Source organism: Oncorhynchus mykiss, chromosome 7 (genome assembly GCF_013265735.2).
Source record: "Oncorhynchus mykiss isolate Arlee chromosome 7, USDA_OmykA_1.1, whole genome shotgun sequence".
Lineage (NCBI taxonomy): Eukaryota > Metazoa > Chordata > Actinopteri > Salmoniformes > Salmonidae > Oncorhynchus > Oncorhynchus mykiss.
The window spans coordinates 57,292,753-57,305,734 of record NC_048571.1 but is presented as its reverse complement, the minus strand read 5'-3'; the positions used below and the strand labels follow the sequence as shown (position 1 = coordinate 57,305,734).

Genomic DNA, 12,982 nt, shown 5'->3' with positions numbered 1-12,982 from the left:
TGACATAGTACTGTGCCATCTAACGGCATGCTATTGTATTGCAGTCCTTTGAGTAGTGGAGTAAAAAAAATAATGATATTGTGTGAACGCAATATTACTGTGAAAACAGCTGTCCGTATTCTCCCAATCACTATATCAGGAGATTGCAAATAGAGGGAAAAGTCAGGTCTTCTCATCAAAAAAAAAATGTATGTGCATTAACACAGAGTAAGATAATACCGGTATTGTACTGCACTATTCTTACTAGGGAATATATTCATGTTTACTGTTATTGAAATGTAAATCATTTGGAGTCAACCAATCCATTTTGCTATAAGTGATTTCTTATTAACATGTCACGCATTACGTTCTACGCACGTGCCCCTGCACTTTTGACTAGAAAGCCCCTAGCGTGAACCTGCCAACGCCCGCCGCAGAGACACAAATAAAGAGGATACGGTACGGAAAATGACTATTTTTAATAAATTATTTCTTCACGTATAGTAGCTAGTTACTATCGGTGTTATAACTAACATGTCACTTTCAACGTAGGTATCTGGTTGTTTACTCCATTGGAGATAAAATGTTTGGTTTTGTCATCTCATTCAACAACAGCATCCGCTTGGTAGCCAATCTAACGTCGTTTACTACGGTAGCTACTGCAAACTAGCGAAAGGAAGCCGCTAGCCAAACTAACTAGCTAAATCAACGCTAATCAGACTTTTCAATTAAATGATAGCTAACGTTATCTAAATGAGCTAGTGGATTAACGTACTTAAAGCAATCGATCTGACAGGGTTTGTATGAAAACAATTAAGTTACGTTAATCTGTGTTTCTTCATCGTTGATTGACACTGTTACTACTAGCTGTTAGCTAGCCAGGTTGCTAGCTAGAATGGCGATGGTCGCTCTCTGCTTAAAACCGCCTGGGAGGGTAGTTAACGTTGCTGCTAGGAGGAAGCCAGGAGGTTGAACGATGGTTGCCAGCACATAGACGTTTCCGTTATTTCACGACAACGTAGCGTGTAGTGTTACCTAGTTAGGAGTGTTATTATTTTGATTGTTGACCATTTCTCTACCAATGTTTTAGAATTGTCAGACAGATAGATTAGGCCATCGAATAGTAGCTACGAGCCATCTTTAATTAGCTAGCTGGTTAGCTCATGGTCAAAAATCAATCAATCAAATTTATTTTATATAGCCCTTCGTACATCAGCTGATATCTCAAAGTGCTGTACAGAAACCCAGCCTAAAACCCCAAACAGCAAGCAATGCAGGTGAAGAAGCACGGGTTAGCATGGTTAGTTAATACATGGATTGTGGTACATCGGGTATATGGTTGTGTAAAGCTGATTTGTTTTTTTGTCCCCTTCCACAGTGCCATTCAGTCAGTGCTGATAGAAAAGCAATTAAACCAAACTCTGACTTTGTGGTACATTGATTTCATTTGTTTGGTGTACTGTACTTATTGACAGACTAACGTTACATTCAGAAAAAGGCATAGACCTTTAAAAGAAGTATGGTTATGTGGGTTGGCTAGCAGTACGTGAGTCAGTGTGTTTTCTACATAGGCTGTAGGAAGGAAACAGGGAGGCTGTGAAAGATCACTAAAGCCTTTCAGAGTGAGTAAATCCGGTGTAATACCAGACACCGCCTTGCAGATAGAGCTGCTTTTGGTAGTCTATACTGCACAGCATTGTACTGTAAACCCAGATGGGAAAGTCCCTGAAAGTCATTGCACAGCTGCATTGTGTGTCCCTCTGCCCCTTCTGTAAAAGTGTCCTAGGTGGGAGAACACCTGCATCTGCAAAGGGGTGGGATGGTGAATCTTCTATTGACATTCTTGGAATATCTGGGCATCCTAGCATTAGTTCAACATCAGGCACATGTGCGTGTGTTTGGAGATGGAGACAACACTTTACTGTTGTGATAATGATTGCATCAGCCTTAATCCACTCATTTGTGTTTGTAGGCCAGCCAGCACTCTGAAACAAGGCCAACCAAGGCAGTGAAAGTAGCTGACTGACAGAGCGGTGTAATCTGAGTCCACATAGGCGATAAGTCCACATTGCTAGGTATTGGTTGGCAACTATTGAAGTTTTTTCCTTTCAACAGGCCAGAGGCCTACAGAAAATTACAACATTTTGGAGAGGTGTGTGGAACATATGGTATGACCAGCTCTAATCGGGATGTGATTCCATGTTCTGTTCTCACGGGCCTACATGCAACAAAGGTGGTGGCTGTTTATTGAAAACCCATACACTCGTCACTCATCTTCTTGTCCGCTTGCTATCAGGAAGCATCATAATTATAGTAGGCATTAACTGTGTTGAGTCACACACAGTGACAAGTTGAGACACCATTTTAGACCCAGCAAGCTGTTGGTTGAACATGCTCATTAGTCTAGCAGTAGGCTTGGAGGGGATAGATGTGGCAACACTGTCTGTTCTTGTCAGGCATATGACCTAAACAGTGCTATCTATCACTCTTTAACTTTGTCTCAACATCACCCCAGCCAGTGTCCAGCTGCTTGGAGCCAGTGTAGGAGGAAAACACCCTGATCAGGCTGGTGTGTGTTGGAACAGAGGGATGGTTAGCCCCTCATCCTCAGGTTGTTGGAGTGTGGAAGGAAGATGTCCATCTGTGCATTAGTTTATGTTCACTCCCTCTCCCGTTCACTCTCTTGCTCACTTTGCAATGACACTGTCTTGCTTTCTCTCACTCCCCCTCGCTCTCTTTCTCCCTTACACTCGTCGCTCATCCTCATTGCTACAGAGCTCTGCGGAGGCTCCACAGAAACCCATATAGCGTCCCTCTGCCCCCATTGCCAGCCCCCCTACTCCCTTGCCTGGAGAAGCTGTGGCCTAACCTCTGTTGAATAGGGTTGCAATGAGGGGTTCTGGAACTCATGGTGATATCAAATATATGCGATATTACTGTGCATCGTAGACATTCTATTTTTTACTGAGATTGCACGTGGAGTCGTGTTCGCTAACAGATCATGTGACTTGTCTGTTACAGACCGCAAGGCTGTATGGAATAATTTGTTTGTTTAATCCCCTAACTCTGGTTTGTACACCGTCTTGTACCCTTGATATTTTCCTCATATCAGTTTTTGTAGTCCTTTCCAGTCATAGCCCCTGTCATCCCTAATACGGGTTGAAAATAGCAGATTTTGTCATTGATAAGTACCTAAATTGGAACGCAGTGACTGTACAGTAACATGATGTCAGAGCACAGGTTCTCCGCTTCACAGCGCTTTAGGTTTTGACTGACTGCTGTTCTGAACTTGAGCACTGCGTGTGGCAAGGTGACGACCCTCACCCCTCCCGCTAATTGGGCTGCTTTTGCACATTTGTTGTTGTTTGGGTGAGGGAAATGCTGTAAATTGAGAGGAGTCTGTTCTGAAAGATGAGATACTGCTTTGATGTCATACAAGCTAACCACACACCTATGAGTCGAAATGTGCATTTCACATTTCCATATTTGAAAAGTCATCTAATTTAGTGTCAACGTTTATTATCATTAAGTTTGTTCCACAGTTACAAGGATGACATGTTATACCCTGGGTTGTCCTAAACAGAATTAACCTGTTTGTCGTATTGTGAAGAAAATGCACACTTGAATGCACTCATGACTCTATTCTATGTGCACCAAAATCTGTTTGTCTGAAGTGCCTTTTGTAAGCCCAACAGTGGAAGATCGTATTTTATAACTTAGTTGGCAGTAGAATACGCTTTAAATGATGCCCACCTGACCCAGATTGCGATTTATAATGGAACGTTTTTGTGTAGCGTAAACATCAGTAATTGTGTTATGGTGGGGATGCAGGGCTGTGTTCCAAACAAAAAACGACAAGTGTGCTTGCTTCAGTTCCTCAATGGCAAAGCTAGGAGACATATTTAAAAAACAAACAAAAAAAGGCACCTTTTCAATCATTTAGTCGCTAAAAATTCATTTGACCGGTCATGCTTATCGGTCTGAAGGTTAATTTGCATAATTAGTGGAATTAAATTGTTGCTTGGGTATTTTCATTAGTCATCTCATTTATCACACGTGCATAGCATACAGAGCCTTGCTTGTGGGGCAGAATAGCTATCACCTGTCAACAGAGCGAGAGTACCTCCTCAAAAAGCTGGTACTGGAGTGAAATGTGTTTTTGTAAGCCCAGTCATTGTGCAACAAATGATTCTAAATTCAATCCTGTGTTAACTGTTTTGATTTCTCTCCTCTCCTACAGATTTATCTCTCACATATGGAATCACTCACATTAGAGCAGTACTTTCCTGCTAATTGTATTTTGGTGAATATTTGAAAATGTGGTTTTATTAGCTGCTTCATTAGCTGCTTCATTATCAGAGGTGCATGTTTAATAATAGACTATAGCCTTTTGACAGTAAGATGTTTCCATTAAGGTTTTTTTGATCTGATGATTTTCCCATCTTCTCCAGTGTTCTCTTTCAATTGCTACCCTGCTCATTTAATAACTTTTTATAGTTCTTCTGATAAGGCCAAATTGAAATGTTTCTATTTACACTGAACAAAAATATGCAACATGTCAACAGTTGGTTTCGTGAGCTGAAATAAAATACCCCAAAAACGTATTCCTCTCAAATTGTGTGCACAAATTTGGTAACTTCCCTGTTAGTGAGCATTTCTCTTTTGCCAAGATAATCCATCCACCTGACAGGCGTGGCATTTCATTACACAGGTGCATCTTGTGCAGGGGACAAAAAAAGGCAAGTTGAAAATGTGCAGTTTTGTCACACAACACAATAGATGTCTCAAGTTGAGGGAGTGTGCAATTGGCATGCTGACTGCAGGAATGCCCACCAGAGCAGTTACCAGAAAACGTAATGGTCAAATCTCTACCATAAGCTGCCTCCAATGTCTTTTTAGATAATTTGGCAGTACGTCCTACCGACCTCACAACCACAGACCACGTGTATGGAGTTATGTGGGCGAGTGGTTTGCTGATGCCAACTTTGTCAATAGAGTGCCCCATGGTGGCGGGGTTTGGACAGGCATAAACTATCAAATTTTATGTCACATAAACATGTTTAGCAGATTTTATTGCGGGTCTAGCAAAATGCTTGTTTCTAGCTCCAACAATGCAGTCATATCTAACAATACACACAACCTAAAATATTTAAATTTTTATTATCTATAAATACTAGGATGAGAAATATTGGAGTTGCATATACTAAAACAGTAGAATAGAGTACAGTATGTATGAGTAAAGCAAAATTATGTAAACATTATTAGTGGCTAGTGATATCAACTCTATGTACAGTTGAAGTTGGAAGTTTATATATACCTTAGCCAAATACATTTAAACTCAGTTTTTCACAATTCCTGACATTTTAATCCTAGTAAAATTCCCTGTCTTAGGTCAGTTAGCATCACCACTTAGTTTTAAGAATGTGAAATGTCAGAATATTAGTAGTGATTCTTATTTCAGCTTTTATTTCTTTCATCACATTCCCAGTGGGTCAGAAGTTTACATACACTCAATTAGTATTTAGTAGCATTGCCTTTTAAAAATTGTTTAACTTGGGTCAAATGTTTCAGGTAGCCTTCCACAGCTTTCCCACAATAAGTTGGGTGAATTTTGGCCCATTCAGGTTTGTAGGCCTCCTTGCTCACACACGCTTTTTCAGTTCTGCCCAAAAATTTTCTATAGGATTGAGGTCAGGGCTTTGTGATGGCCACTCCAGTACCTTGACTTTGTTGTCCTTACGCCATTTTGCCACAACTTTGGAAGTATGCTTGGGGTCATTGTCCATTTGGAAGATCCATTTGCGACCAAGCTTTAAGTTAAAATAAAAGTCCATTCAGTATTGTTGTAATTGCCGCTATTACAAATAAACAAAAGGGCCATTTAATCAGTATCGGCTTTTTTTGGTCCGCCAATAATCGGTATCGGCGTTGAAAAATCAGTCGGTCGACCTCTAATTACGAGTCAGGCGATAAGCTGTTTTCAAATTCTGTCAACATACTATTGGTAGGACCCGTAAAAATACATGTGATGACCACTTAAAGTCTAAAGCCCACGTGAAGAACAATGAAAAGCACCATCTTAGCCAGAGCATGCCTCTTCAAACGACCATTACTAGTGCAAGCGCAACTGCAGATTCAAGACGAGAATTTATTCAGGACTTTGTGGCTGTGTACGCCGAGTCTGATATTCCCTTAGAAAAGATAAGAAAGCTACAGCCGTTTCTAGTGAAGCATTGCAAACAGGAAGGAGTGTTGGCCAAAAATGAGAGCAGCCTCCAGCAAACTCACCTGCCCCATGTGGTCGACCAACACATGACTGCTGTTCTACAGAAGATCCGTTAGAAGTTGGCGGTGGTTGTGGACGAGACAGGTGCAAGGGATTGTAGCGTTCTAAACATAACTTAGCCTATTAACCTTTCTGATCTCCCCATCCCGGATCCGGGATCGTGAATACAGACTCAAGCTCATTACCATAACGCAACGTTAACTATTCATGAAAATCGCAAATGAAATGAAATAAATATGCTAGCTCTCAAGCTTAGCCTTTTGTTAACAACACTGTCATCTCAGATTTTCAAAATATGCTTCTCAACCATTGCAAAACAAGCATTTGTGTAACAGTATTGATGCTAACGTAGCATTTAGCATTAGCATTCAGCTGGCAACATTTACACAAAAAAACAGAAAAGCATTCAAATAAAATCATTTACCTTTGAAGAACTTCAGATGTTTTCAATGAGGAGACTCTCAGATAGCAAATGTTCCGTTTTTCCTGAAAGATTATTTGTTTAGGACAGATCGCTCCGTTTTCTGCGTCACGTTTAGCTATGAAAAAACCCCTGTATCCAGGATTGTGTAAATCTATCAGCAAGCTCATTAGCATAACACAACGTTAACTATTCATGAAAATTGCAAATGAAATAAATATGCCATCTCTCAAGCTTAGCCTTTTGTAAACAACATTGTCATCTCAGATTTTCAAAATATGCTTCTCAACCATAGGAAAACAATCATTTGTGTAAAAGTAGCTAGCTAGCGTTAGCATTTAGCGTTAGCATTTAGCGTTAGCATCCAGCACGCAACATTTCAACAAAAATATAAAAGCCTTCAAATAAAATCATTTACCTTTGAAGAACTTCTGATGTTTTCAATGAGGATACTCTCAGTTAGATAGCAGATGCTCAGTTTTTCCAAAAAGATTCTTTGCGTATTAGAAATAGCTCCGTTTTATACATCACATTTGGCTACAAATTCAGTCCTCAAAACGCAAACTTTTTTCCAAATTAACTCCATAATATCGACTGAAAATATGGCAAACTTGTTTAGAATCAATCATCAGGTGTTTTTCACATATCTCTTCATTGATATATCGTTCTTGGACACATGGTTTCTCCCCTATATCAAATGGAAAAGTACAAGCAGCTGGCAATTGCGCACCGAATTCCACGCAGGACACCAGGCGGACACTTGGAAAATGTAGTCTCTTATGGTCAATCTTCCAATGATATGCCTACAAATACGTCACAATGCTGCTAAGACCTTGGGCGAACGACAGAAAGTGTAGGCTCATTCCTTGCGCAATCACAGCCATATAAGGAGACAATGGAAAACAGAGCTTCAGAAATTCTGCTAATTTCCTGGTTGATGCATCATCTTGTTTTCGCCTGTAGAATGAGTTCTGGGGCACTTACAGACAAAATCTTTGCAGATTCTGAAACTTCAGAGTGTTTTCTTTCCAAAACTGTCAAGAATATGCATAGTCGAGCATCTTTTCGTGACAAAATATCGCGCTTAAAACGGGAACGTTTTTTATCCAAAAATGAAATAGCGCCCCTAGAGATCTAACAGGTTAATATACCGTTGCTATAGTCTACATTCTGCAATGTGAATTGTCCGCATGCAAATTGTGATATTCCAAACGACGAGCTATCGTGGTGAAATATAGCGATGCATAAATGTCAGCAACTGGTCTGCCTCTCCATCTAGCTAACTATCGCTATATCTATATTGTGTTTACACTTAATTTAAATAACACTTTAAATAACACTTATTGTCACAGTTATTTTAAGGAAAAACTTAGGTTAAAACAATCTTTCATTGCATGTGTTGAAAACCAGTACTTTCTGGTGGATGTCATTTTCATGGACAGATGCAAAAACTCCACATTTTCCCAAGCTATACTAGCCTCCCTCCACAGCAACGATCTGAACCTGAACGATGCCTGAACAGTGGTCACAGATAATGCTGCTACTGCCTGAAGGCATACAAGGAGGTTCTGAAAGGAGTGATGCCCAACAGCGTCCATGTAACCCGTCTCTGTCATGTCATCAATCTGGTGGGTGAGACCTGGCAGCGCTACAAATACTTCTCTGAAGTTGCATCACGTGTGACATAGATCTTATCTGTCTTCTTTAAGAAGCCTGGTAGAAAGAGAAAATGGGTGAGCTTCCTCATTATGAAGGAGTTTGTGCAGGCCAAAGCTCCTCCTGAAGCAGTGAGCTCCAGATGGAATAGCTGGTTTGAGGCAGTGAAGTACCATGCAGAGCATGTTCATCTCTACAGAGCGTTTTCGTTGGCAGAAAAGTCATAATCCCAGGCAGTCACAAACATCCTCAGTCAGCTGGAAACAGAGGTGGTGGTGCAGGCCCTCACTGTTAAGCTAACCTTCATCTCAGAGGGCTGCTCCAAACTGATGACAGCTCTGTCAATCCTGGAAGGAACCTGCCGTTCCACAGCAGTGTCTGCATACAACGCCATGGAGGATCTAGACTCTTACCTAGTGAATGGAATGGCAAAAACATTTGGGTATGCTGCCAAGACAGGTGAGCTATTGAGAAAGATGGGGATTGGAGACAGGTGCTTGACCATCTCCATGATGCATTCCACTTGGCCTTCAAAGTTCTCAAAGCACTGGGACACACATCCAGTCAGGTCTACAGGCTGGCAAGGGTGTTCGATCCTAGGCAGGCTTCAGCCATGGAAAAGTAGATTGAAGCCTACACACAATTGAAATCCATGGCAAGCCCATCAACAGAGCTCAGTGAAGAATGGATTGCCTATCAGCTCTGTGTGTCCAGGGAGTCCTCACCTGTTTTGGAGCTTGCGGATTACTGGAGGAGCATGAGTGCAAGATTCCCAAGAGTTGCAGTGCCCTACATCTACTTCCCAGTCAACTCAGTGGACTGAGGGGAGTATGAGCAAATACACAACTCCACTCACAGACAAGCGAGAGGCACTCACCGAGCTCAACACAAAGAGGCTGATAATCATGTACTTATAAATGGAGATGTCTGTGATAGATGGAAAACTTAGTTCCATAGATTTTGCCTATTGCTGCATGATTTACCTAGTGAAGCACTTTATTTCACAAACTATGAATGTACCATTTTGTTTTTTTTACATAAGTATAACTAAGTTTTGCCTATTGCTGGCTGCATTGTTGCCTAGATTACCACATTACTTTTTAAATTTATAATGAAACACTTAGAACTCTGTATTGAAGCACTAGCCTTGATTTAAAAAAGTGTGCAATGTTGTGTTGCATCAATACAAATGTACTGTTATATCTTAACTTCTTTGGGCTAGGGGGCAGTACTCGGAAGTTTGAATGACTGAGGTACCCAAAGTAAACCACCTGTTACTCAGGCCCAGAAGCTAGGATATGCATATAATTGGTCGTATTGGATAGAAAACACTGTGCCTGTGAGTATAACAGAACAGATATAGCAGGTGAAAACCCTTGGAGAATCCATCTGGGAATTTTTTGTTGTTGAGGTGACACCATTTAAAATGCCTGTCTATGGGATAATCAAAGGAATACCTCCCAGATTGCAGTTCCTAGGGCTTCCAGTAGATGTCAACAGTCTTTAGAAAGAGTTTCAGGCTGGTTTTTTGAAAAATGAGCTAGAATGTAGTTTTTCTAGGTGGCTCCCATTTTGGCTGTAGTATTGTGGCACGCGTGGATGAGCAAGGGCACTTCGTTATTTATCTCCGGTAAAGAACATACTATTCTATTATTTACATTTTAATGTTTATTTATATATTAGGGCACCTGAGGATTGATTAGAAACGTTGTTTGACTTGTTTGGGCGAAGTGTATTGGTAACTTTTGGGATTCATTTGTATGCATATCCCTGACTTTTTTGGGATATAAAGGACTTTATCAAACAAAAGGACCATTTCTTATGTAGCTGGGACCCTTGGGATTGCAAACAGAGGAAGATCTTCAAAAGGTAAGTGATTTATTTTATTGCTTTTTCTGACTTTCCTCTGCTTGTTTGGAAAATGTTTGTAATGCTTTTGTACGCGGAGTGCTGGCGTCAAATAATCACATGGTATGCTTTCGCCGTAAAGCCTTTTTGAATCAAAGTGGCTGGATTAACAGGAAGTTATGCTTTTAAACTATGTAAGACACTTGTATTTTCATGCATGTTTAATATTACGAATTTTGCATTTCACGCTCTGCGATTTCACCGGATGTTGGCCAGGTGGGACGCTAGCCCAAAGAGGTAAAATTGTTGATGTTTTATGAATTCACATTAGACACTGATGATAAAGTGTAAATCGTAAAACACAGAATTCAGAAAATTGTAAACGATTTCATAGGGCCCTAGGTACACTGTATTTTCAGATAACTAGAAAGTAGTACACTGAAGTTTGGTGAAGAAATCTTTAAAATAATAACACTCAATTTGCAGAGCGTCACATCCATTGTGCGTTGCCAAGCCTTCCTTTTAACCTCTCTAGGGTATGTGGGACGCTAGCGTCCCATCTGGCCAACATCCAATGAGATTGCAGAGCGCCAAATTAAAATACAGAAATGCTCATTATAAAAATTCAGAAGAAAAAAAAACATTTTACATAGGTTTAAAGATTAACTTCTTGTTAATCCAACCACGGTGTCAGATTTATAAAATGCTTTTCGGCGAAAGCATACCTTGCCCAGAACATACCTAGCCGACAAATTATTACAAACAGTAACCAGCCAAGCAGAAGCGTTACAAAACTCACAAATAGAGATAAAAATGAATCCCTTACCTTTGATGATCTTCATATGGTGGCAATCAGAAGACATTCATTTACTCAATAAATGTTCCATAAAGTCTCTTTATATCCAAAAACCTCCGTTTTTTTTCCACCTGTTTTCTTCAGTAATCCACAGGCTCAAACGCAGTCAACAGGTAGACAAAAAATCCAAATTGTATCCGTAAAGTTCATAGAAACATGTCAAACAATGTTTATATTCAATCCTCAGGTTGTTTTTAGCCTAAATGATCTATAATATTTCAACCAGACAATAACATCGTCAATATAAAAGGTAAACAAGAAATGCACTCTCTCAGGATTGCGCATGAAAAAGCTCTGCGACACGGTAGGGTCCACTCATTCAGACTGGTCTTACTCCCTCATTTATAGGAATACAAGCCTGAAACAATTTCTAAAGACTTGACATCTAGTGGAAGGCATAGGAACTGCAAATTGAGTCCTAAGTCAATGGGTACTGTAATGGCATTGAATAGAAAACTACAAAACCACAAAAACTACTTCCTGAATGGATTTCTCTCAGGTTTTCGCCTGCCAAATCAGTTCTGTTATACTCACACTATTTCTATTTTAACAGTTTTGGAAACTTCAGAGCGTTTTCTATCCAAATCTACCAGTTATATGCAGATCATATCTTCTGGGCCTGAGTAGCAGGCCATTTAATTTGGGCATGCTTTTCATCCAAAATTCCAAATGCTGCCCCTTACCCTAGAGGTTAAAGTGTCTAGTAATATTTTACCCTAAGACTGAGATTTACTTTTGCTGATGTGTCTGTTCTCCAAAAAATGATTAGAAGATGTGTCAGTATCTGGTGTGAACACTTGCCTCACACAGCGTGACACATCTCCTTTGCATAGAGTTGATCAGGCTGTTGATTGTGGCCTGTGGAATGTTGTCCCATCCCTCTTCAATGCCTGTGTGAAGTTGCTGGATATTGGCGGTAACTGGTATCCCGAACATGCTCAATGGGTGACATGTCTGGTGAGTATGTAGGCCATGGAAGAACTGGGACATTTTCAGCTTCCCAGAATTGTGTACAGATCCTTGCGACATGGGGCCGTGCATTATCATGCTGAAACATGAGGTGATGGCGGCAGATGAACGGCACGACAACGGGCCTCAGGATCTTGTCACGGTGTAGCGGTATTTATTAGAGAGGGGTAAAAATAACTTTTGTTCGGGCGCCAGGCAGGTATTAACCATGCCGAAAGGAAAAGAGTAGAATAGAGAGAACCACTACCAGACCCACACACATCAGCAGAAGAGACTGCCTAGAGTGTAGCCTGTTTACCAGATAGCCAGTGGAGAGAAGAGAATACACACCATATAAAACCCACATCACAGCACAGGGGTAACCCAAACAAGAATACCTCATACAATAATACTAATACTAATAATGGCATAGCAATTCAACAGCAACTTCATACAAGAACGAACCCAGTCATCAACATAGGATTTGCAATAATCTGTATTATTTTCTAGTGGATGAGTGCAGAGGGTATGAATGTGGGGGGTGTTCATCGACACAACAAAGGCCTTAAATGTCATTAGTACATCTCAATACAGTTCACATAACAATACACAATTTGCAAGCAACCTCCCTTTTAACTGAAATGTCCAAATACTTCTGACAGGGCAATAATAGTCCAGCTCTAATGAACTTCAATGGGAAGTGCATTGGAAAAATAGAGAGTCTGTTGCAGGGTAAAGCACTGGAACGATAGAGGGAAGAGAAAAAGAGAGATCTTAGCTGTGGTCTTCAGGCGTGCAGGTGTACTGTCTGACTGTCCGATGGTTTGTATGTTAAAGCTTCGCAACAATGTTGCTACTAATCCATGCGATCCATAACGGGTGTGTTCCCAAACTAAAACAACCACGACCTAGCGCAATTACACCGATGATTGAGTTAAACACTCAATAAACTACACACGCTGAAAACAAACAAAACTTCTGCAGCACA

The 12,982-nt window shown here is 40.5% G+C and overlaps 1 protein-coding gene across 2 annotated transcripts in view; it reads left to right on the top strand.

Moving 5' to 3' along the window:
• The first annotated feature begins 326 nt into the window (after positions 1-326).
• The window catches only part of cdc42 (cell division cycle 42), a 37,967-nt gene continuing 25,311 nt past the window's right edge, over positions 327-12,982 (top strand). For both annotated transcript variants that reach the window (XM_021609823.2, XM_021609825.2), the window contains exon 1: positions 327-438. The gene's annotated coding sequence lies outside the window, so the exon portion shown is untranslated. The remainder of the gene's footprint in view (positions 439-12,982) is intronic.